This window comes from Hevea brasiliensis, chromosome 11 (genome assembly GCF_030052815.1).
Source record: "Hevea brasiliensis isolate MT/VB/25A 57/8 chromosome 11, ASM3005281v1, whole genome shotgun sequence".
Taxonomy (NCBI): domain Eukaryota; kingdom Viridiplantae; phylum Streptophyta; class Magnoliopsida; order Malpighiales; family Euphorbiaceae; genus Hevea; species Hevea brasiliensis.
Window position 1 is genome coordinate 8,983,693 of NC_079503.1, and position 23,313 is coordinate 9,007,005.

Genomic DNA, 23,313 nt, shown 5'->3' on the forward strand with positions numbered 1-23,313 from the left:
ATAAATATGAAACTTTAATCCTATTCAATGATAAATGTTTTATTTATTTCAAATTTATAGCATTTTTTTTTAAATATTAGTAACGGATATAATTTATATTTAAACACCCTATTTTTATGTACTAGGACTCAAACTTAACTTTTTTTTGGTATAATTGGGTCCGACTGGGACCAAACTCGAGACTTCGCAGCCCTAGAGGCCACTCCAGTATCATTGAGTTAAATCTCATTGGTCAAGCTTAATTAACTTTGATATATAATGTGATTTTTTTTTCCTTTTTTCACTATTTTTGTGTGTCTTTTTTTTTCAAAGAAAAAAAAATATTTGTAAGTATTTTTTGAGTTTTTTCTACATCACATGTATCATTTTTATGAAATTAGTTACACATAAATGTGATCTCTAAGATTTGGTTAATATTGCCAATATTAAATGATATCTTTGTAAATTCAATAATATTTATATATATAGACTAAGATAGATTGATTTTCCTATTTCTTTCATGTTTAATATTGAGGCATCCAATAATATTTAGGATGATTAATATCATTTAATTATAATTTGTTACTATCATTAAGTGCATGAACATATTCTTTTATTTTTTAATTATTAGTCAATCTTAATTAGGTTATTGATTTTGACCATAAAGTTATATAAAAAAAAACTAATTGTAATTTTGCATATATTTATATGGGAAATTATTCTCCTCCCCATATTAATTTTAAGTTGTTATATTTTAAATTTTTAAAATAATAAAAATGAGAGAAAGATAAAAAAAAAAAAAGGAAAAGGAGAAAAAAAATTTCTACTTGATTGTATTAATTATATAATTATTATGAAATAATTAAAAATACATACATAATTAAATTTATATTTATATTTTTATTTACAATGTATTTATAACATATATAATATAATTTATAATTTAAAAAAAATACTCAATAAATATATTAAATAGGTTTAATTTAAAATTATTTATATTAAATAATATGACAATATATCAAGATATTAATGCAATGAAAATGAAAAATTTTACAATGATAATGCACTATACTATAAAATAAAATTTAAAAGTTATCATTTATTTTATTTTTATAAATAATTTTCTTTCATGTTAATTTAGTTATGCAATTTCATTATGCTAGTTAACATTATTATAAATATGAAAAAAAAAGGCAAATCAATAAAAAAAAGAAAAGTAAAATGACATCTTTTGAATGAATTTAATTCAATGAGCTAACTTGCATTTATTATCTATTTATTTTAATTTTTAAACATCTTAGCCCATTTATATTTTTGAAACTTGTTATCAATTATATCTTTTCTATATTCTATACATTACATTTACGTTTACGTTTATAATTAAGTTAATATTATAGGCTTTTATAGAAATATTATCAATAAAAAAATAATTCTTAAATTAATGAATATTTTATTTATATAATTAATTAAATTTAATATTTTAATTTTAATAATTAAATATAATATTTATAATACTATAGTAATATTATATAATATATAAAAAATTAATAAAAAATTAAATCACGAATCTATCTAATAAATACATAACATGCTTGTAGAAAAAGCTAGTTTCAATAAAAGTATAATGTAGATGAACAGTAAAGTAAACGTCAATTTAGTGATTAAAAAAAAAATTAGAGAGGCAAAAATAGATTTTACGTTATTATTGAAAATTTAATGGCATTTAAATCAAAGTTAGTAAAATTGTTTTATTTATCTGTTTTTCTTATATAGGCTAAACTAAAGTTTTCCCAAAAAGGGACAATCGAAGCTTTAATTTAAAGCTCATCTACTAAGTTAGCATTTGGTTCAACCTTTCACATTTTGATTTTTTTTTTCTTTCTAATTTTCATTAGCTTTTTATTTTGAACAGTCATTTGCAAAATTCACATTTTCTGATATTACAATAAGCTGGCAGCCTAAAATTTAACACTCAAAAGCAAAAAACAAACTAGATTTTCTCTTAAAATTCAAGTTACAATCCAATCTTATGGTATAATATAATAATTAACCTAATAGCCATCAGCTGTGAAACACATAGTTGGTGCAGGATAAGTTGAGCTCCATGTGGTGGGTAAGTGTTACGCCAATACAAGGAGTATGAGAGTAAGATGGGGAGAGCTCGAACCAGAAAAGTTTTAGAACCATAGCTAAAGCCATCTTTGCTTCTATTGTAGCAAATTCTAGGTCCCCAACCAAGTGGATAGAATGCCATTTGATCCTTTAATGCATTTGAAACCCCTTCAGCGAATCTCTCTAGTCCGAATTCTTCCACATTGTCTCCCCAGCAATCAGGATCATGATGAACAGAAACTACGGGCAACAAAAGCTCTACGCTTACTGGAATGGACATTCCCTTTATGTTGGTTTCCTGGAGAGTGTGCCGCAACAGAACAGTCACTGGTGGATGTAACCTGAACACCTCATTTAGTATTGGTTAAATTGGTGTCTTGAATTTTTAACTATTAAGAAATCTAACCTTGAAGGATGTAAAAAGCTGGTGCAAATCTTGATCTTTGGAAAGAATAAAGTGTGTGTGTGTGTCTATATATATATTTGCTGACTTTGGTTTAGAATTTTGATCCAAATTTTTGGCAATAAATAGGAGTTGATACTCTATTTGTAGCGTAACCCAGTTTTTGATAGTGTAGTGTAGCCCAATTTTGGGAGAGAAAATTTAGAGAGAAATTTTCTTGTGAGATTTTGGGTGTAATTGGATTTGAGAGTTTGAGTGATTTATGAGGGAGAAAAATATTTAGTATTTGTAATTATTTTTCTGATAATAGAATATTTATTCGTGGAGTAGGTTATGCTGAACCACTTTAAATTTTGTGTTCTTTAAATTTTGAGTTATTATTTTCTTAACAAATTAGTATTAAAGCTGAGGTTTGTGAGATTAAAAAATGACAAGCACAAAATTTGAGGTGGAACCATTGGATGAGAAAAATAATATTAGTTTGTGGCAAAGCACTGTGAAAGATGTCTTTGTACAATAAGAAGTAATTAAGGCTTTGAACGAGAAGCAACTAGAGACTATCAAAGTTGATGATTGGGAGGAACTTCAACAAAGGGTGGTGAGTACGATTAGTTGACGTTAGCCTTTAATGTGAAGTACAATGTCTTGGAGGAGACTTTGCCAGTTATTTTGCAGAAGAAGCTGAAAAGCCTGTACATGTCCAAATCACTCACAAATTGCTTGTATTTGAAAAAGGAATTGTACCATGATGCTAGAGATCATCTCAACTACTTCAACAATTTAAGTACTCAATTGGCTAGTATTGGTGTGAAAATAAATGAAGAAGATAAAGCCTTTTTGCTTTTAACCTCTCTCCCACAATCTTATAAAAGCTTGGTGACGGCTTTAATAATTAGGAAGGAAGCACTGAAAATGGAGGAGGTTACTGCAGTTATCTTAGATGATGAGAAATTCAAGAATACAAGTATTAGCAATGATGGTGGAGCTTTTGTAGCGAGTTCAATACACATGGAAGCAATTCAAGAAGAAATAGTCGATCAAGCTCGAGACCATGAGTAGACATTATAGATAAGGAGTGTTGCTACTGTCATAAAAAAGGCCACATTCAATATAATTGTAAGAAAATGAAAGAAGATCTTGCAGAGTTCAATGAATTCAAAAAGAGTCACAAAAAAAAAGGGATTGCTGCAATTGCAACTAATGAAATTGAATATGATATTTTAAGTGTAGATGATTGTAAGAAAAAGACAAATGATCCGTTACAAGATGAGCGGTTAATGGATTCTGGTTGTCCTTTTTATATATGCTTAAAGAAGGAGTGGTTTGATAAAATTAAAGTAAAGAAATGAGAGAAAGTGAAGCTAGTTAATGGTAAGAAGATGGAAGTTGAAGGTGTTAGAAGAGTGAATATCAAGTTACTGGGTGATCATATGAAAATATTTGATGAAGTGAGATATGTACCTAAGTCTAAAAGGAACTTGATTTCCTTGAGAAAATTGGATTCCTTGGGTTATGGGTGTTCCATTCAAGGTAGAGTCATGAGAGATAGCCGAGATGCTCTTGTGATCATGAAGGGCGAGAAGTTTGGCATGAGGAATCTCTACGAATTGGAAGGTAGCATACTAGTTGGAAATCTGCAAGTTAAGGCGAGGGGTAATATCGACAAAAAGGAATGGAAAGAATTATTCAAGTGAAAATTAACTTTTACAGAAATTGTAAAGTTAATTGTATATGATTTGAAAATGCAGAGGTTGAAAAAATCAGTGTAAGAGAATTCAAGTCAAGGTGGAGATTGTTAAATGGGTGTCTTGAATTCTTAACTATTAAGAATTCTAACCTTGAAGAATGTGAAAAGCTCATGCAAATCTTGATCTTTGGAAAGAATAATCTATATATATATATATATATATATATATATATATATATATATATATATATATATACATATATATATATATATTATCCAAGCTGTCCTTGAGTTGGCACAGTTGCCAACTTTGAGCAAAAATTTTTGCTATAAATAAGAGTTGATACTTCATTTTGCAGCATAACCTAGTTCTTGATGGTGTAATGTAGCCCAATTTTGAGAGAGAAAAATTAGAGAGAATTTTTCTTGTGATGTTTTGGGTGTAATTGGGTTTGAGTGATTTGTGTGAGAGAAAAATATTTAGTGTGAGAAAAATATTTAGTGTTTGTAATTATTTTTCTTATAATAGAATATATATTCATAGAGTAGGCTTACGCCGAACCACTTTAAATTTGTGTTCTTTAAATTGTGAGTTATTGTTTTCTTAACAGTATCATTGAAACCTGCATATGGATTTCATAAGGTAAATGGAAATCAACTAATAAAACATGGGAAATTAGGTTTTCAGAAACAAGTACTCATGATTTTGAAGCGTTTTAGATCATTGATTTTTGGTGTTATCTTGCCACAAACCTATAAAACCTCTTGCCTTTTCTTACCAGTTTGGATTCATTGATAAAATGATCAATGTCCATGTGAGCCAATTTGCCATGGTCTCTTGACCAGCAAAGTAAAGCAGCTTGCATTCCTCAGTGGTTATGTCATGTTTAGACTGCTCTTTACACTGTAATAACAAGTCTAGAAGTCTACGTTGTTGGACTTAGCCTACTCTTTCCTGTGGATCATATCCCATGATGTTGTTTTGATCTCCTCTGTTAAAGTTAGCACTAATTTAATTTCAAGATTTTATCAGATGGTTGAAATCTTCCAATATCTTTGAATTAGATTTTTCTTAGACTTTCTTGGATTTTCATTAAATGCAATAGGACCCTTATGCGCCTATAAATAGGCAAGCTTCTTTAAGACTTTGGGCATGGGAAGTGAAGTGAGATGAGAGCTAGAATTCCCACCCAAGTGAAAGTAGAAAAAATAGTAGAGTATGAGAGTGGTGTACTTAAGGCATTGGTATGATTCAAAGTATGCTCTATACTTGCCACATTGATGGATCTTGTACATAAAAAATGATCATATTTTTGGTATTATCTTGTTAAAATAAATAAAAGTTTATTTAGAGTGTTTTTTTTTTCCTAAAAAATTTGCCCAAATTTCCTAACAAGTGGTATTAGAGCAGGAGGTCAGGGACCAGTATATGCCAAAAGAAAGTGCACAGTTCAGGACTATGAAGTTGTTGTTAGGGACAAAACTTGTTGGGTTTGTTGGGTATAGTTTATATGATATATTGTGTTATTAATTGCATGTCTAGGAAAATTCTATCTAAGGATATTGGAATTTTAGTGGACCATTGTAACCCTCCAATCTTTTCTGGGAATTTTCCTTGTGTAATTTTTGGTACAATTGTTCATATACTATTTTCCAACATTACCAAGTCACTGTGGTAGATTTAGTTAGTTCATCTAGTTTGATTGAGAAGCTCAACCACAACAACTATAGTAAATGGAGTTTTCGCATACAATACTATTTGTTAGGGCAAGATTTATGGAGTATCGTTGGGGAAACTGATATTACACCACCAATTGATAACGGGGATGCTAGAAAGTGGAGAATTAAAGCTGGGAAAGCTATGTACACATTCTCAGTCATAGTGGAGGATGAGTTATTGCATCACATTAATGATGCCAAAGTACCAAAAGAAGCATGGGACATTTTGGTAGAATTGTTCATACGAACAAATGAAGGAAAATTATTACGACTTGAGAATGAACTCAAGTCAGTTTCACAGGCTAATATGGTAATTAGCCAATACTTTACCAAAGTGAATTCCTTTTCACTGATATTATGAAGCTTGATTCAGAGAACAAGATCAGTGACTAAAGAATAAGAAGAATTATCATTAATGGTCTAAGACCAGAATATGATGCTGTGGTTACTGCCACTTGATGATGGGCCAAAGAACCAACTTTGACAGAGTTGGAGAATTTGTTAACCAATCAAGAGGCTTTAAACAAGCATATGTTTGGAGTTAAAATCAAAGATAAGGAGAAAGCCCTTTTTAGCAATAAGAAGACGAATTTTAAAGAAAAATGTGACAACCTAAGCCAGAGACCATTATCGATGTTAGGGATTGGGTCAGCTTTAGGCTATCAAAACCCGTAATAAGCCTAAAAACTAGTAGGTTGTTTAACATAAGAAAGATCTTTCAATATTTCCATGTCTGGTTCACTTAGAACCTTGTTCAGATTTAACACATACTTCCGCAATATAAAAACATGGAACACCAGATGGATCTCTCCATTTCTGGTGGCAAAGCTAACTTATACGATACATTTCCAACCCTTTGCAGTACTTCATATGGTCCAATATATCTCGGAGCTAGTTTGCCTCTCTTCCCAAACTGGATGACACCCTTCATCAGAGATACCTTTAGGAGTACCATGTCCCCTTCTTGGAGAACTACTACTCTCCTATGAAATCTGCATAGCTCTTCTGTCTATTGGCTACTATGTTCAACCTTGCCCGAATTAAAGGCATGGCTTAATTGCTGATTTCCACCAACTCCATTCTCACTAAGGCTCTTTCATCTATTTCTTCTCAATACACAGGAGACCTACACTTCCTTTCATACATAGCTTCATACGATGCCATTCTGATGCTAGAGTGATAGCTGTTGTTGTATGTGAACTCAACTAAAGGAAGGTACTTTTTCCATGATCCTCTAAAGTCAAGTACACACATCCTTAGCATATCCTCCAAAGTCTATATGGTCCTTTCTGACTGTCCATCTGTCTAAGGATGGAAAGCTATATTGAAGTCTAACCTAGTGCCTAACTCATTTTAAAGATAGTGCCAAAACCTTGATGTGAACTGCAGTCCTCTGTCAAAGACTATAGTCATTGAAGCTTCATGCAACCTTATTATCTCTGCCATATACACCTGAGCTAACTTCTTTACAAAATACTTGGCTTTAATAGAAATGAAGTGAGTGGTCTTGGTCAAGTGATCTACTATAATTGATATCGAGTCATGTCTATTGAAGGCTATCAGTAACCCCACAACAAAGTCTATGGTCACATTTTCCCATTTCCACTTTGGAATGGGTAGTGGGTTGAGCATTCTTACTGGCTTTTGATGCTCTATCTTCACTCCCTGACAAACCTTACAAGCAGACACAAACTGTGTAATCTACTTCTTTATGGAAGGCCACCAATACACTTTTAAATCTTGATACATTTTGGTGGCTCTAGGGTGCACCCTTTACCTAGCATGTGTAACACCCCTATTTGTATAGCCTGGTATATTTCACTGTTCCGGTGACCGGTGTCGGTCCGGACAATTAAGGGGATTAGAACCATACTTAAGACAACTAGAGAAACCATAAACACAAATAATTAGTAATGTTCAATTAGTTAAGTATAAATAAGAAAAACAGAACATAAGAAGTTAAACGAGCCGAGAGTCACAGCGATGGGTGACCTCCTCGAGCACGACTGCGAAGTCATTTTAAACTCAAATTTCGAAACGTAAAATATGACGCTGCGGTCCTTAGGACCCTTATGAACATAGTGGAAAAGAGAAATCACGAAAAAGAACTGTTAAGCCAGTCAAATAATTAGGTCAGGGAGCCGGAAGAAATATGGAATTATTTGCAAATCGGGATGAACCGGCGAGGGGCAATTTGGTCAATTGACCCCGAGAGCTAACTCCTGACCTAAATGTCAAATAAAATCAGAGAAAAAAAAATTTCGGAATCGAGAATTAAATTAAAGAACTAATAAAAAAAAAGAAAAAGGAAAATGAAAAAGTAAAAAGGTGATGACATCATGCATGACCTCATGCATGATGCCATAAAAAAATTAATTAATTGAATTATTAAATTAGATTTTTTATGGTCTTCCATAAGCCAAAATTCATAAAAGAAAAGAAAAAAAAAATTAGAAAGCTCTTTCTTCTTCCTCTCTTTGCCGCCTCACTCACTCCCAATTTCCTCCATGAAAACTCTTCATTTAAGCTTACACTTAAGCTTAAATTCCTTCACTCAATCTTCATAACTCCCCTAAAAACCTTACTAGAGCTTGTTATTGCAACTTAAGAAGAAGATTACAAGAAGAAAGAAGGGCAAAAGATAGAGATTTGAAGTTTTAAGAGAGGTTAGTATGTTAATTTGTTATTTTCCATTTTAAATGCATAATTAGTTGTTGAAATGAGCTTAGAAACTAATAAAATGAAATAAAAATATGGGGGAGGACCAAACTGAAATTTCGGCCTGTTGAAGGGGAGTATGATTTTGTATGGTTTGATGGATTTGAATGAGTGTAAAAACCTTATTTAGTTGAATGGTTAGGATTAAGAGCACTAATTGTGATTAAATGCATGAGATGGATGAGTTAGGGTTTTGAATATTAGGGTTTGTGAACCAAAAATGTTAGAAATGAGTAAATGATATCTTTGACCTATTGTGAAGTGAAAAATGGTCAATTATGACCAAATGAGTTGTGTGGGAATGGTTGGAAATCAAGTTAAATTCGGAGGTTGTATGGTCATGCTGCTGGCATCATGACCAAGTCAACTTTGAAGGACCAAAACTGAAATTTTACAAGTCCAATTGATATGGTACCAATTGGGGATGAAAATAGACATAAAATGACACAATTTTCATTTAGGAACCATGCCCAAAAAGTGACCAAAACCTAGTGAACAAATTGACCAAAGTTGAGTAAGAGCAGTCTGCCACTGTACAAACTGACCAAATGAATAGTATTTGTTCATTTGGTCATAACTCGAGCTAGGCAAGTCAAAATGACCTGAAATTTTACCAGAAGTTAGATGAGATATAGACCTAAAACTTTCATGAAGAACACAAGTCCAAATTCTGCCAGCAACCAAGCCATTTGGCCACCCCAAGTTGGTGACTCAAATATGCCAGCACCAAAATTTGCCCAGAAAATCTGGGTTGTGTCCAATCCGGCAGCCCTAGTTCAAATGGCCATAACTTGAGCTACAAAACTCCAATTGGGGTGATTCAAAAATGAGAATAAACTTAAGACAGTAAGGAATATTTTCTATGAAGGAAGTTTTACGAAATTCCAATAGTAAAATTACCAATGGAACAGTGCAACTTGGAGCACCAAAACTGAAAATGTGACAATTTGGCCAAAAGGACTTAAGCTTTGAGAAAATGACCAAAACCAACAAATTTAATGACCAAAATGTGGTATGTGGGTGAAGTTGGAGTTCCCATACCTATTACGCCTTAAAAAGTCAATAATTTGACTTGAATAGTGTAGTGAATAGTAATCCGAAACACAAAAACTTTGAGAACGTCGAAATTAGCACATTAAAGTTAGGTAAAAATGAAGTGAAATTTATTTTTGGATTTATGTTAAGTTATTGTAACACCCCCGTTGTATAGCCTGGTACATTTCACTGTTTCGGTGTCCAGTGTCGGTCCGGACAATTAATGGGATTAGGGCCACACCTAAGACAACTTGAGAAGCCATGAACATAAATAATTAGTAATGTTTAATTAGTTAACTACAAATAAGAAAAACAGAACATAAGAGGTTAAACGAGCCGAGAGTCACAGCGATGAGTGACCTCCTCGGGAACGACTGTGAAGTCGTTTTAAACTCAAATTTCGAACCGTAAAAAGTGACGCTGCGGTCCTTAGGATCCTTATGAACACAGTGGAAAAGAGAAAATCATGAAAAAGAACTGTTAAGTCAGTCAAATAATTAGGTCAGGGAGCCAGAAGAAATATTGGATTATTTGCAAACCGGGATGAACCGGCGAGGGGCAATTTGGTCAATTGACCCCGAGAGCTGACTCCTGACCTAACTGTCAAATAAAATCGGAGAAAAGAAAATTTCGGAATCGAGAATTAAATTAAAGAACTAATAGAAAAATAAAAAAAAAAAAAGAGAAAAGGAAAGAGTTTGGAAAAGTCAAAAGTTATGACATCATGCATGATGTCATAACTAAATTAATAAATTGAATTAATTAATTTGGATTTAGGGGTCTTCCATAAGCAAAAAACGTGTAAAGGAAAACAAAAGGAAAAAAATTAGGATTGTCTTCTTCTTCTTCCATCAAGTGCCACCCCATCTCTCCCTTTCATTCTCACTCACTTGTTCCACCATTTTTAAGAATTAGAAAGCTTGAATTTCCTTACTTACTTCCATAAATTCACAAAGTCCCAACATTAAAAATTCTCTTTACATGTTGAAGAAGCATTAGAGAGTAAAAAGAAAAAGAAAGACTTGAAGGAAGTAAAACCTAGAAACCCACCAAGCAAGGTTAGTGTTTATCTCTTAAATTTTTCTTTATATTAATGATTAACTATTTGTATTAAGTTGGAATTTGATAAAAGTTAAAACAAAATGTTAAGATAAGGGATTATAAAGATTTCAGCCAGCATGGTATGAAGGTATTGTTTCATGGTTTGATTGACTTAAATGAATATATGAACCTTAAGTAGTTGAGTTATTATGGTTTAAGGCTTTGAAAGTAGTTAAATATAATGAATTAGTGAGATTAGGGTTTCAATGCTAGGGTTTATGAACCAAAAATTGGAGAAATGCATAAATAGCATGTTTAACCTATTGTGAAATGAAATAATGGTCAATTATGACCAAATAAGTTGTGTGGGAATTGTTGGAATAAAAATCAAATTCGTAGGTCAATGGTCATGCTGCTGGCAGCATGACCAAACCCACTTTGAAGGACCAAAACTCAAATTTTACAAGTCTAATTGATATGCCACCAATTGGGAATGAAAATAGACATAAAAGAGCACAATTTTCATTAAGGAACCATGGCCAAAAACTGACCAAAACTTGGTGAAACAATTGACCAAAGTGAGTTGATAGCAGGCTGCCACTGCACTAAACTGACCAAATGAACAGTAACTGTTCATTTGGTCATAGCACGAGTTAGACAGGTCAAATTGACCTGAAATTTGGCCAGGGGTTAGAGGGCATATAGATCTAAAACTTTCATAAAGAACATCACCCCAAATTATGCCATTAACCCATTCAGATTATTGAGCAAAGTTAGGTTACCAAACCTGCAACTCTGCAGAATTTTCATTGAGCAGCAATATTTGGATGGCTATAACTCCCTCTAGAAAACTCGGATTTAGACGATTCTTGAACCGATGGAAACCTAAGACATAGTACAACATTTCATATGAAGAAAGTGAGACCAAATTATGAACTTAACTTGATCAAATTATTGACCAAAGTTGGACCAAAATATGCCAGAACCCAAAAGTGCAGCATGAACAGTGCACGTGAACAGTAAACTTATTTTGACTATAACTTGAGCTACAAAACTCCGATTGAGGTGATCCAAAAATGAGAATACACTTAAGACAATAAGGAACATTTTCTATGAAGGAAGTTTTATTAAATTCTAACAGTAGATCGACCAATGGAATAGTGCAACTTCGGAGAACCAAAACCGAAAATTGGCAATTTCACCAAAATGACCTAAGCTTTAAACAAATAACCAAAACCAACAAGTTTGGTGACCAAAATGTGGTATGTGGGTGAAGTTGGAGTTCTCATACCTATTAAGCCTTAGAAAGTCAATAATTTGACTTGAATAGTGCAGTGAATAGTAACCCGAAACACAAAATTTCGAGAACATCGAATTTAACACGTTAGAGCTAGGTAAATGTGAAGTTAAGTTTTTTTTGGAATTATTTTAAGTTTTAGTACTGAAACATTGGAAAAATTCGTGTTTCAGTGGAAAAGAATACCGGGACAGAACCCGAAGAGTCGAGTCAAGGCCAACAGGCGACTCGTTTGAGGTTTGTGCACAACATATACTTTTATAATCATCTTTTGCATATTGTTTTGAATAATGTGAAATATTGGATTATAGCATTCTTATGGTGTTTGATTTAAATTGTGAAAGTTATTGTATATATTTGAAATGACAATTTTTAGCAAATTGTTAAGATAAGTTTTGAAACCACAGTGTCATGACCATATATTTGAACACCTCACTAGCATGACTGGTGGGGGTAATTAGTTTCGAATTTTGATTCCTTCTCTGGAGAAGTGTTGAGGTGTGCCAGTAGAAGAGGATGTGAATGGATATCCATATATTTGAGCTAGCTAGCCTTGTGATATGATTTCTCTTTAGCCTCTGGCTATCGAGATTCATGTGATTTCTCTTTAGCCTCTGGCTATTGAGATTCTATTTGTTTCGAATGGCATGATCTAACTGTGGATTTTGTGAAATGTGTTTTGATACTTTGAAATGAACTTGGTTTACATGTAAAATCTCACAATGCATGATTGTATTTAATTTTCATGTTTAGCCAAATTTTTGAATGAATGTGCTTTAAGTTTTGCATAAAGATTATTTTAGTATATTGTGCACCACCGAGTCCTAGTACTCAGCGATAGCTTTATTCTTTGTCAGATCTGAGAGACTAGAGGAGCAGCAGACTGAGCTGCTGAGGTGTGAGAAGCTACCAGCTTAAAGTCTTCGGGTATAATTTATACCCTAACTGTAAATATTTCTTTTGATGTATATATTGCACATAAATGTATGGACATGTACATGGGTCTTGAGCAGCTTGTACAAAGTTTGTATAAAAGTTATAATAAATTTTAGTTTGGACTTTCTGAATGTAAATTTTAGTATGATGAATATATAAATTGTTTATCTTGAATGGAATATGAAGAAATGATATTGATGGACAGTATTTTGAAGGAATTATTGAACTTGTGAATTTGAGAAATTGATTGAGATTGAGTATTAAATTGAAGCAGCTGTTGAGAAAAATTTTTTTAGAAGTGCTTTTTACAGGTATTCGAAGAACGGTTTTCTCAAAATACAGAGGAAACTCTGTCAAAATTTTTATAAAATTTGCGGATAACTAAAATGGACCAAAAATATTTACTAGTTTTAATATTAACTAAATGTTTTAAATACTTATTAGAAAATGCTCACCACTTATCAAAAATAAGAAAATTGTTTTAAAATCCCTTGTAGGGTACTTAATGAGTTATCGGTAGGCAAAGTGCGGTAGTTCATTAGGTATTCTACGGGATCATGTTATGCCTTACAAAGGGGTAAGGTGTGACAGTTATGGTACTGAAACACTGTGAAATTGTGTGTTTCAGCTGAAAAAGACTTGGAAGCTCTGAGAGACTGAGTCAAGGCCTAGAGGCGACTCACGTCAGGTCTGTGCACAGTAATTGTTGTTTAAATATATGATTCTTGAAAATTTAATTTTTCTTGAGTTAATTACGAATTGTGTTGCCATTTATGATTGTGAATATGACTTTGAAAATTTATCAGATCTCCAATAAATTATTTAAATAAATTGTTTTGAATTGATTTTGTGTTCACACTTAGCATGATAGTATCACATTATTCCTCCTCCATTTTCCTCCCTCTCTAGCTTGCCAGTTGAGGTTGAGATCGGATGAGTACTCATTAGCTAGCTAGCCACCTCCCTCATTGATCTCGATTAATGGGGTTGTAGATTGCTTTGTCGTGGTGTAAAACACGGCATTGATCGGAAATTTTGTGTCATGGCTTAAGTTGTGTATGATTTTGGCAACACTGTGTTTAATAAATTATTTTACTAAATGGAGTTGTTATAAGCTTTGATATTTGTGAAACGTGATTAAGAAGTATTCAAATTGTGTTTCATCAATGAATGATTTATGTATTGCATTTTAAATTTTTATTGTGCACCACTGAGTATATTTATACTCAGTGATAGCTTATTTTGCTGTCGCAGATAAGAGCAAGGAGAAAGCAGCAGAGTGAGCTGCTATCGAATTGTGGACCACATCGATCATTTTGTACGGGTATTATTTTATACCCATGTAGATAATTTTGATGTAAATATAGAAATGTTGTATGTATCAATGTAAGTTGAGCAGTTGTAAATAAATTGTAATAATATTATTTTGGATTTTCTTCTGTAAATTTAATATTTGTACATGTAAAATTCATGTTTTATGCCTTGTGAATGAAGTATTAAATATTTTGAGATGATGAATTTTGATTTGTATTATGGAATTACTTTGAAGTGATTTGAATTGAGTTGATTGAGATTTATTGGAGGTTGGGAATTGTGAAAATTTTTTGGAAGTGTTTTCTCAAGTATTTGAAGAACTGTTTTCTCTAATTACAAACGGAACTCTGTCAAAATTTTTATAAAATTTGTGGCAAAATTAAAATGGACAAAAATTTTTACTAGTATTTAAACTTTGAATAAATGGTTTTTAATTCCTACCAAAATGCTCACCACTTCCAAAATGTAAGAAAATTGTTTTAAACTCCCTTGTAGGGTACTTAATGAGTTATCGGTAGGTGAAGTTCGGTAGTTCATTAAGTATTCTACGGGATCATGTTATACCTTACAGAGGGGTAAGGTGTGACAGCATGAGCTTCTCTCATAATGTCTCTTTTATGTTCGATGTCATTTAGTACACACAACCTATTGCCATATCTCAACACACCTTTCCTATCGAAACGAAACTCATTGATCTTATCTCTCTGTACTGCTTCTACTATCTTTACAAGTTTCTTTGCTATTTGCCTTAGGTACACTGGTGTTACCTTCATCTGAGCTATCTAGATACCCTTGGCAAATAACTTTAGCTGTAACCCTTCTCCAATCAGCTGATCAACTCCTTCAAGATAGGCTACCTTTCTACAGATATATGAGCTCCAAATGATTTCTGGCTAAGGGCATCTGCAACCATATTTGCCTTTCTTGGATGGTATTAGATTATACAATCATAATCACTAAGTAGTTTTACCTATCTCTTATGTCTGAGATTCGGCTCTTTCTGCTTGAAGATGTACTTGAGACTCTTGTGGTTGGTGAAGATTTCACATTTAGCCCCATAAAGATAATGTCTCCACATCTTTCGGGCAAAGACTACGGCTGCCATTTCTAAGTTATTAGTGGGATAATTAGCTTCATGCTTCTTAAATTGCCTCTAAGCATAAGCTATTATTCTATCATTCTACATAAGAACACATTTCAAACCCATTCTGGAGGCATCACAGTAAATAGTCAAATCTTTATTGCTAGCAGGTAAAACTAATACTGATGCTGAAATCAAACACTTCTTAAGCTTTTGAAAGCTCTCCTCACATTCATCACTCCATTCAAACTTCTTATTCTTCTGAGTTAAACTAGTCATTAGAGCAGCTATCTTGGAGAAATCAGGTAGAGATCTCCTATAATAGCCAGCCAAACCTAGGAAACTCTTAATCTCAATCACTGTAGTTGGCCTTAGCCAATCTGCCACTACTTCAACCTTTTTAAAATCCACTTCAGTTCCATTCTTTGACACTATATGTCTCAAGAAAGATATACTCTTTGGCCAGAACTCACACTTAGAAAAGAACTTGGCATATAATTGATGCTCTTTCAACGTTTGAAGAACCATTCTTAGATGCTGTGCATGTTCTTCAGGACTTCTGGAGTACACTAGTATGTCATCAATAAAGATGATCACAGTGACCTAGATAAGGCCTAAACACCCTGTTTATGAGATCTATGAATGCAGTTGGGGCATTGGTTAAGCCAAACGGCATCATAAGAAACTCATAATGCTCATATCTAGTCTAAAGGGTAGTTTTTAGAATGTCTAACTCTTTAATCCTTAGCTGGTGATATCCGGACCTCAAATGGGGTAAAGGGTACTTGTTCTTTGTAGTGACCTTATTCAACTGTCTATAATCAATGCACAACCTCGAAGATCTATCCTTCTTTTTTATAAATAGTACTAGAGCACCCCAAGGAGAGGTATTCGATCGAATGAATCCCTTACCACTAATTCTTATAGCTGTTCCTTTAACTCTTTTAACTATGTAGGAGCCATCATGTAAGGAGGAATACAGATGAATCTACTACCAGGCACTAGATCAATTTTAAAATCTACCTCCCTCTCAGGTGGCAACCCAGGTAATTCCTCTGGAAACACATCTGAAAAAGCATTTATCCTCCACCATCATTGGACAAGTATAACAGATCATCTCCATCACTGAAGGATCACACTTGGCTCACTAACTGTAACACCCCTATTTGCATAGCTTGATATATTTTACTGTTCCGGTAACCGATGTCGGTCTGGATCATTAAGGGGATTAGAACCACATCTAAGACACCTAGATAAGCCCTGAATGCAAATAATTAGTGATTGCTAGATAGTTAAGTATAAATAAGAAAAACAGAACATAAAAGGTTAAATGAGCCGGGAGTCACAGCGATGGGTGACCTTCCCGGGAAGTGACTGCGAGGTCAATTTTAACCCAAATTTTGGACAGGAAAATATGACGCCACGGTCCTTAGGACTATTGCAAACACAGTGAAAAAGAGAAAATCACAGAAAAGAACTGTTAAGCAGGTCAAATAATTAGGTCAGGAATCTGGAAGAAATATTAAATTACTTGCAAGCCGAATCAGACCGGCGAGGGACAATTTGGTCAATTCACCCCTAGAACTTACTCCTGAGCTAACTGTCCAATAAAATTAGAGAAATGAAAATTTCAGAATCAAGAATTAAATTAAATAACTATTGAAAAATTAAAGAAAAAGAAAAAGAATAAAAATGAGACTTATTACATCATGATGATGACATCACATATGATGTTAAAATTAATTTTAATTCTCTCACATTTTTTGACTAAGTCAAATACAATTATTAAACACATAAGAACATAAAAAAATTAAAAAGCAAAACTATTTCTTCTTCCTTATCAACCTTGGCCGAAACACTCGACCCCACCTCCATTAAAAATTTCTCCATTAAAGCTTGATCCAAGCTCTTCATCTCCATAAATTAACTCTAAATTCTCAAAATGTCCCCCAAAAACCTTATTATCTCAACTAGACAAGAAGATTTAAGAAGAAGAAGAAAGGAGAAATTGAAGGAATTAAGGAAGTGGAACATCAAAGTTGAGGTTAGTAGTTTAATTTGAAATTCTAGTTTAATACTTGTGCTTTTAGTTCACTTAACCTAGAAATTAACTTAAAATCAAAAGAAAACAATTATGGGGGACTAGATAGGAAATTCAGCCAGCATTAAGGAGGATTGAAAATTCTTGAATTTGATGGAATTGAAGGATTAATTGAGGTGAATTAAGTAGATAGATCAAGAATATACAATTTAATTGCATTAAATTACACAAGTAAAAAATTTAGGGTTCTTGAATTTAGAAATTAGGAGAAAAATTGGAGAAAATTGTCAATTGATGCAATTGACCCTAATTGAAGTGAGAAATGGTCAATTGGGACCATTTGTGGCATGTTTGAATTGGTAGAAACCAAGTGCAATTCAGATTGGTTAGGGTCACTATTTTGGCAGCTTTACCCAGGTCTCTTTCAGGGACTAAAACTGAAAATTTACCAATCCAAATGGTGTGAGGCCAATTGAGAATGAAAATAGACACATAATGACACATTTTTCATTCAGGAACCATGCCCAGAAAATGACAGCAACATAGTGAACAATTAGGTCAAACCCGAGTGTAGTGTACTGCCATTGTACCAAAATGACCATATGAACAGTGTTCTGTTCATTTGGCCATAACTTGGGCTATATAAGTACAAATGACCTGATTTTTATGGCATTAGAAAGGTCTAACATAGCACTATAACTTTCATGAAGAACACTAACCCAAATTCTTCCCATAACTAAGTCATTTTGCCACCTAAAGTTAGAGATCCAAAATAGCCAGAACCAATTAGGTGCCCAGAAAATCTGGGTTGAACCAATCCGGCCAGCTATGTTCAATTAACCATATCTTGGGCTACAAAACTCCGAATGAAGTGATTCAAAAAGGTGAATAAAGCTAAGACAGTAAGGAACAACTTCTATGAAGAACACTTGGCCAAATTCCCACAGCAACATGACCAATGAAATAGTGCAAAACATGACATCAAAACTGAAATTTTGAAATTGTGCCTAGGAGACCTAAAACTTGAAGGGGCAACTAAAATCAACAAATTAAGCAATCAAAATGTGGTATGTTGGTGAAATTGAAATTCTCATATCTATTAAGCATAAGAAAGTCAACAATTTAACTTAAATAGCGTCGTAAATAGTAAACCCGAAATGCAAAATTCAAAGAACGTTAAATTAAGCATATTAGAGCTAGACATAAGTAATTGTGAATTTATTATTGAATTTATTATACGTTATGATACTGAAACACTGTAAAATTGTGTGTTTCAGTTGAAAAGAATATCGAGAAAGAACCTGAGACATCGAGTCAAGGCCTAGAGGCGACTCGCACAAGGTTTGTGCACAACATAAAATTCTTATGTAAATTCTCTTGACAATTTGTTTTGATGAATAAATTGTGATTTATTTTGATTGCAAATTTATGAATGAAATGAATATTATGCTTTTGACTTAAATTGTTGGAAATTTAATTGTATGTGTTTGAATTATCAATATTTAGTAAAATGTTAAGATAGTTTTGAAACCGCAGTGTCATAACCATATATCTGAATGCCTCACTAGTATGCCTAGTGGAAGGAATTAGTTTTGAATTTTGAATTCCCTCTCTGGCTGAAGTGTTGAGGTGTGTGCTAGTAGAGGAAGAAACTGAATGGGTATCCATAGTTTGAGCTAGCTAGCCTTGAGATTCCTCATAAGCCTCCGGCTACTGAGATGAACATTGTACTGATAGCATGATATAACTATGTGTTTTTATGAAATTTGTTTTGGGGCTTCCAAAATGAGACTGTTTTGACTAAAATTATAAATTATGTTTTGTATTTGTTTTCATTTTCAGTACCATATTGGGATAAACGTGATTTGATTTATGCATAAGATTTTATTTTAGTATGTTGTGCACCACTGAGTCATAGTACTCGGCAATAGCTGTTTATTGCTGTCGCAGATAGAGAGACTAGTAGAGTAGCGGAGTGAGCTGCTGAGGATTTCAGAGCTACTTTTGGACCTTTTGTCGAGTATAATTTTATACCCTGATTGTATATGTTTATTTTGATGTAATTGACTACATGTACATTTGTAAAGTGGTCATGAGCAGTTGTACAGATTTTGTAATAATATTATTTTGGATTTTCTGATGTAAATTTTGGACTGATAAATGTAAATTAATTTTTCTTTAATGCAATGTGTATGAAATTAATTATTACTATTTTTGGAAATAATTGAATTGAAATTTTGAGTTGTGAAATATTGATTGAATTGTGGAGTTTGGAGGAAATTGTGCTGATTTGAGTTATAATGGTGGTTGTGAATTGATGAAGTGTTATATTGAAAGTGTTTTCTACAGGTAAAATTTTCAGTTTTCTCAAATACAGCCGGTACTCTACCGAAATTTCTCCAAAATTTACGGAAGAATAAAAATGGACAAAAATTTTATCAAATCTTTAAACTTCAAGTAAATGCTTTTAATACCTGCTAGAAAAGCTCACCACTTTCAAAAAGTAAGAAAATTGTTTTAAAATTCCTTATAATGTATTTAATGGATTATCGGTAGACGGAGTCGGTAATTCATTAGGTATACTACAGGATCATGTTATGCCTTACAGAGGGGTGAGGCGTGACACTAACAAGCAACGGACATTGCAAAATCAAAACTACTAATCACAACCTTAGGATTACTTCGTGTTTAACAAAAGTATAAGATGGACCAAAATCAATCAAAACATGCACATTGAAACTTCCAATGCAAAGGTTATTTAACACTACAATATTGGAGGTATTGGCTTCCTGTTGTGTCATGGTTAAGATCTGAGATAGTACTGTTGAACCCTTTCCTTACGAGCTTGCCATAGAGGAAGAAGACCCTCGTCCTCTGCCTTGTCCCCTCCTTGAAGAGGAAACCATAGGAGTTTGTCCTGTTGCCAGTTGAGCCACACTACCTAACCCTGTATGTTACAATGAAACCACTCTTTATATATTGAGACACTTCCTAGACATGTGCCTCTCTTATCCACACCTGTAACACTGGAAGGTTCCAAACCTACAAGGTCCTTAATGAGTTTTGCCACATCCAACACAACTAGAGGTATCTAACCCTAAACTAGATCCATTTCCCACCCCAACACCTAACTTGATTCTGCTCCAGAACTTATTCTTCTTTTACTTCTTGTAAAACTTCCCTCCTTTATCCTTCTTAGTTTCAAATGAAGAAATAGTATTAGTCAAATGACTAAAACTCCCTGCATTTGTAGCCTTAGGAATTGCAAACTATTCAGCCCTTGTACTTTTCAGCTCTAGACTCCCTTCGATGATGGCCCCTGCTTCCATCTTTCTTGTAGCATCTACTATCAAATGGAAACTGTAGGTTTTTGTAACCAAAATCAATTAGGAGTATCTAGAGTGCAGCCTCTAAGTGTACCTCTTCACTTTCTTTTTATCAGTATCATACTCCTACCCTACATACTGTAGAAGATCAACAAACTTATTTGTATACTTGTCAACACTCATATCAATGGTCTGTCTCAACTACTTAAACTCCACCACCTTTAATTCATTAAAGCTTTCTGGGAAAGCTTAATTGGTTAACTCTACCACAAACTGAGATGAGGTCATATTGTGGACCCTGTCAATAACATAGGACTTGTACCAATCCTATGCCTTCTTACATTTTAAGGTAAAGCTAGCCATTTGAATAGCCCTACTATTACTAGCGTCTAATTCATTAACTATCATTTTGACTGCCTTAACATACTCGAAAGGATCATTTCCTTTTTTGTACTTAGGTGCATCTAGCTTTAAGTAATCTGTCATCTTTGCTTTACCTCTACTATTTATCCCGATCTCTTATGTAGGAATTATCACGACTGCAGGGGGTGGTGGTGGTACTTGCTCTCTTGTAACTCCCTCCATGGGAGTGTGAGTTCCCATGGTGGTTGAAGAACTTTGGGGTGCTGTTATGGAAGCTACATGGGATATGGGTTGAATAGTAGGAAGTAAGGTGGGTAGGGCATGAAAGGAGAATATTGGAGAGAGCCCGTAAACCTAAGGTTTTCAAAACTTCCCTGTTGAGGATACTGGTACCCAAACCCATACTCTAGTCCTAGCTGTGGAGAAGATACAAAATCTGACTCATCTCCTCCCTCTATAAAATTATCTTCTCTCACTCTTCTCATGCCTGTAGACTTAGGATTCTCTTACTGTAGGGAGAAGCCATGAGAACTCCTTTGTGCATCTACAGACATTCTGGCTGCATTTGCAATCTCCCTACTGACTTCAAAGGACCTTTTAGGACCTCTTGAAGATTCTCCCCTTCCACTTCTACTTGCTCTCTCCTTAACAATAATGTTGATAGGTAGTGTTTCAATACCCTCATTCTCGGGTAGAGCGCCGATCAACCTAGTGAACTGTCTTAAACCTCACATTTCTAAAAGTAAACAAGAAGCGTTGAGCATATAAAGAGTTCATATGGAGTCACATGAACACATAACATATCATCAAACATAGCATACATATAATGTACAACATGTAATCATACAGGGACTCAACCCTAATAGACATGAATTTCCCTAACTGTGCTAGTCAAGATACTTCCTTTCACCTCTATTCTATACTTTTACTAGCATCTAGGTCCGCTCATCTAACCTAGAGCTTTGATACCAACTTTGTAATGACCTAAGCCAAGGGCCGTTATCAGTGTTAGGAATCAAGTCAGCTTAAGGCTATTAAAAACCATAGCAAGTCTAAAAACCTGTTAAACATACACATGTTCCCATAGCTCAAAATCCAAGCATATAAAAACCTATTAAACGTCCACATGTTCCCGTAGCTCACAATCCAAGCATACTCCAAACCATTATATATTAGTCTTTTCATTCGTACATAAAAATTCATAACATAAAATTAGCTCAGAATTTGAACCTTTACATACATAGAAAATCACTAAAGTGTAGTTAGCTCATACATATATATTCATATGAGGAGCTACCTTAGATTTCAGACATATTTAATAACATCACTTATGTTTAAGATAAAACATCTATTAATACTTGATTACCAACGCATTAACTATTCCTTTATATATTACATGTCCACTAATCAACCCCATATATATAAAAACTCTACAGCCACTCATGCTACTCAAGCTCTAAAGGACTCTTTTATTCTTGCACTCCTACATCAAGGGTTAGGGGAAAAGTGTAAGCTTATACAAGCTCAGTGAGTAAACTAACCAACATTAATTATATCATTCATTTTATGCATATGCAATGCACCATCAAATGAGTTTTTAATCATAAACACTTAACGTAGGATGGACATATCACCAGTGACTCCCCAAATCCAATGTGCCCAGCTCTGTCGTAAGGAGTTTTGCGGTCGCCTGAACGAACCCTCACCGAAGTGGGAAAGAGTGAGGAGTCGCCACTTTAATTTTGAGGGAAATTAAAGAAGACCGTTTATGAAGATAAATTGAAATGAAACCACTTCAAGGCAGAGATTCTAGGTTCGGGGTCCGTAAACGGGTGGGGAAGGTGTTAGGCACCCCGCCTCGTCCCTTAATAAGGGTAAGTAGATTTAACTTTGCATTAGTTAGGAGGGCTTGAATGGGAATGTTAATCCTTTTGACCAAAGGAATATTTGATTTTTCACTAAATTTGGATTACCTAGATACATAAGTAAATGAGACAACCTCAGTGAATTGACGTCGCATATCATTTTTGGTTTTGGGATTATTTTTGCACACAGGTTAAAATTTGGTGTGAGAATCGGATAAGAACTCTCCTCCGATCTCTTTTAAATATTTATTAAAATTCTGATTGGAGATCGGATAAGAACCCTCCTCCGATCTCTTTTGAAGTATTTAAAGTTTTAGGATTGAGAATCGGATAAGAACTCTTCTCCGATCTCCTTTAAGTATTTATTAAAATTTTAGCTCGAAGATCGGATAAGAA

At 33.7% G+C, this 23,313-nt stretch overlaps 1 pseudogene; it reads right to left on the reverse strand.

Moving 5' to 3' along the window:
* Positions 1-1,993: 1,993 nt before the first annotated feature.
* LOC110659050 (cytochrome P450 CYP72A616-like) overlaps positions 1,994-23,313 on the reverse strand; it is a 32,843-nt pseudogene continuing 11,523 nt past the window's right edge.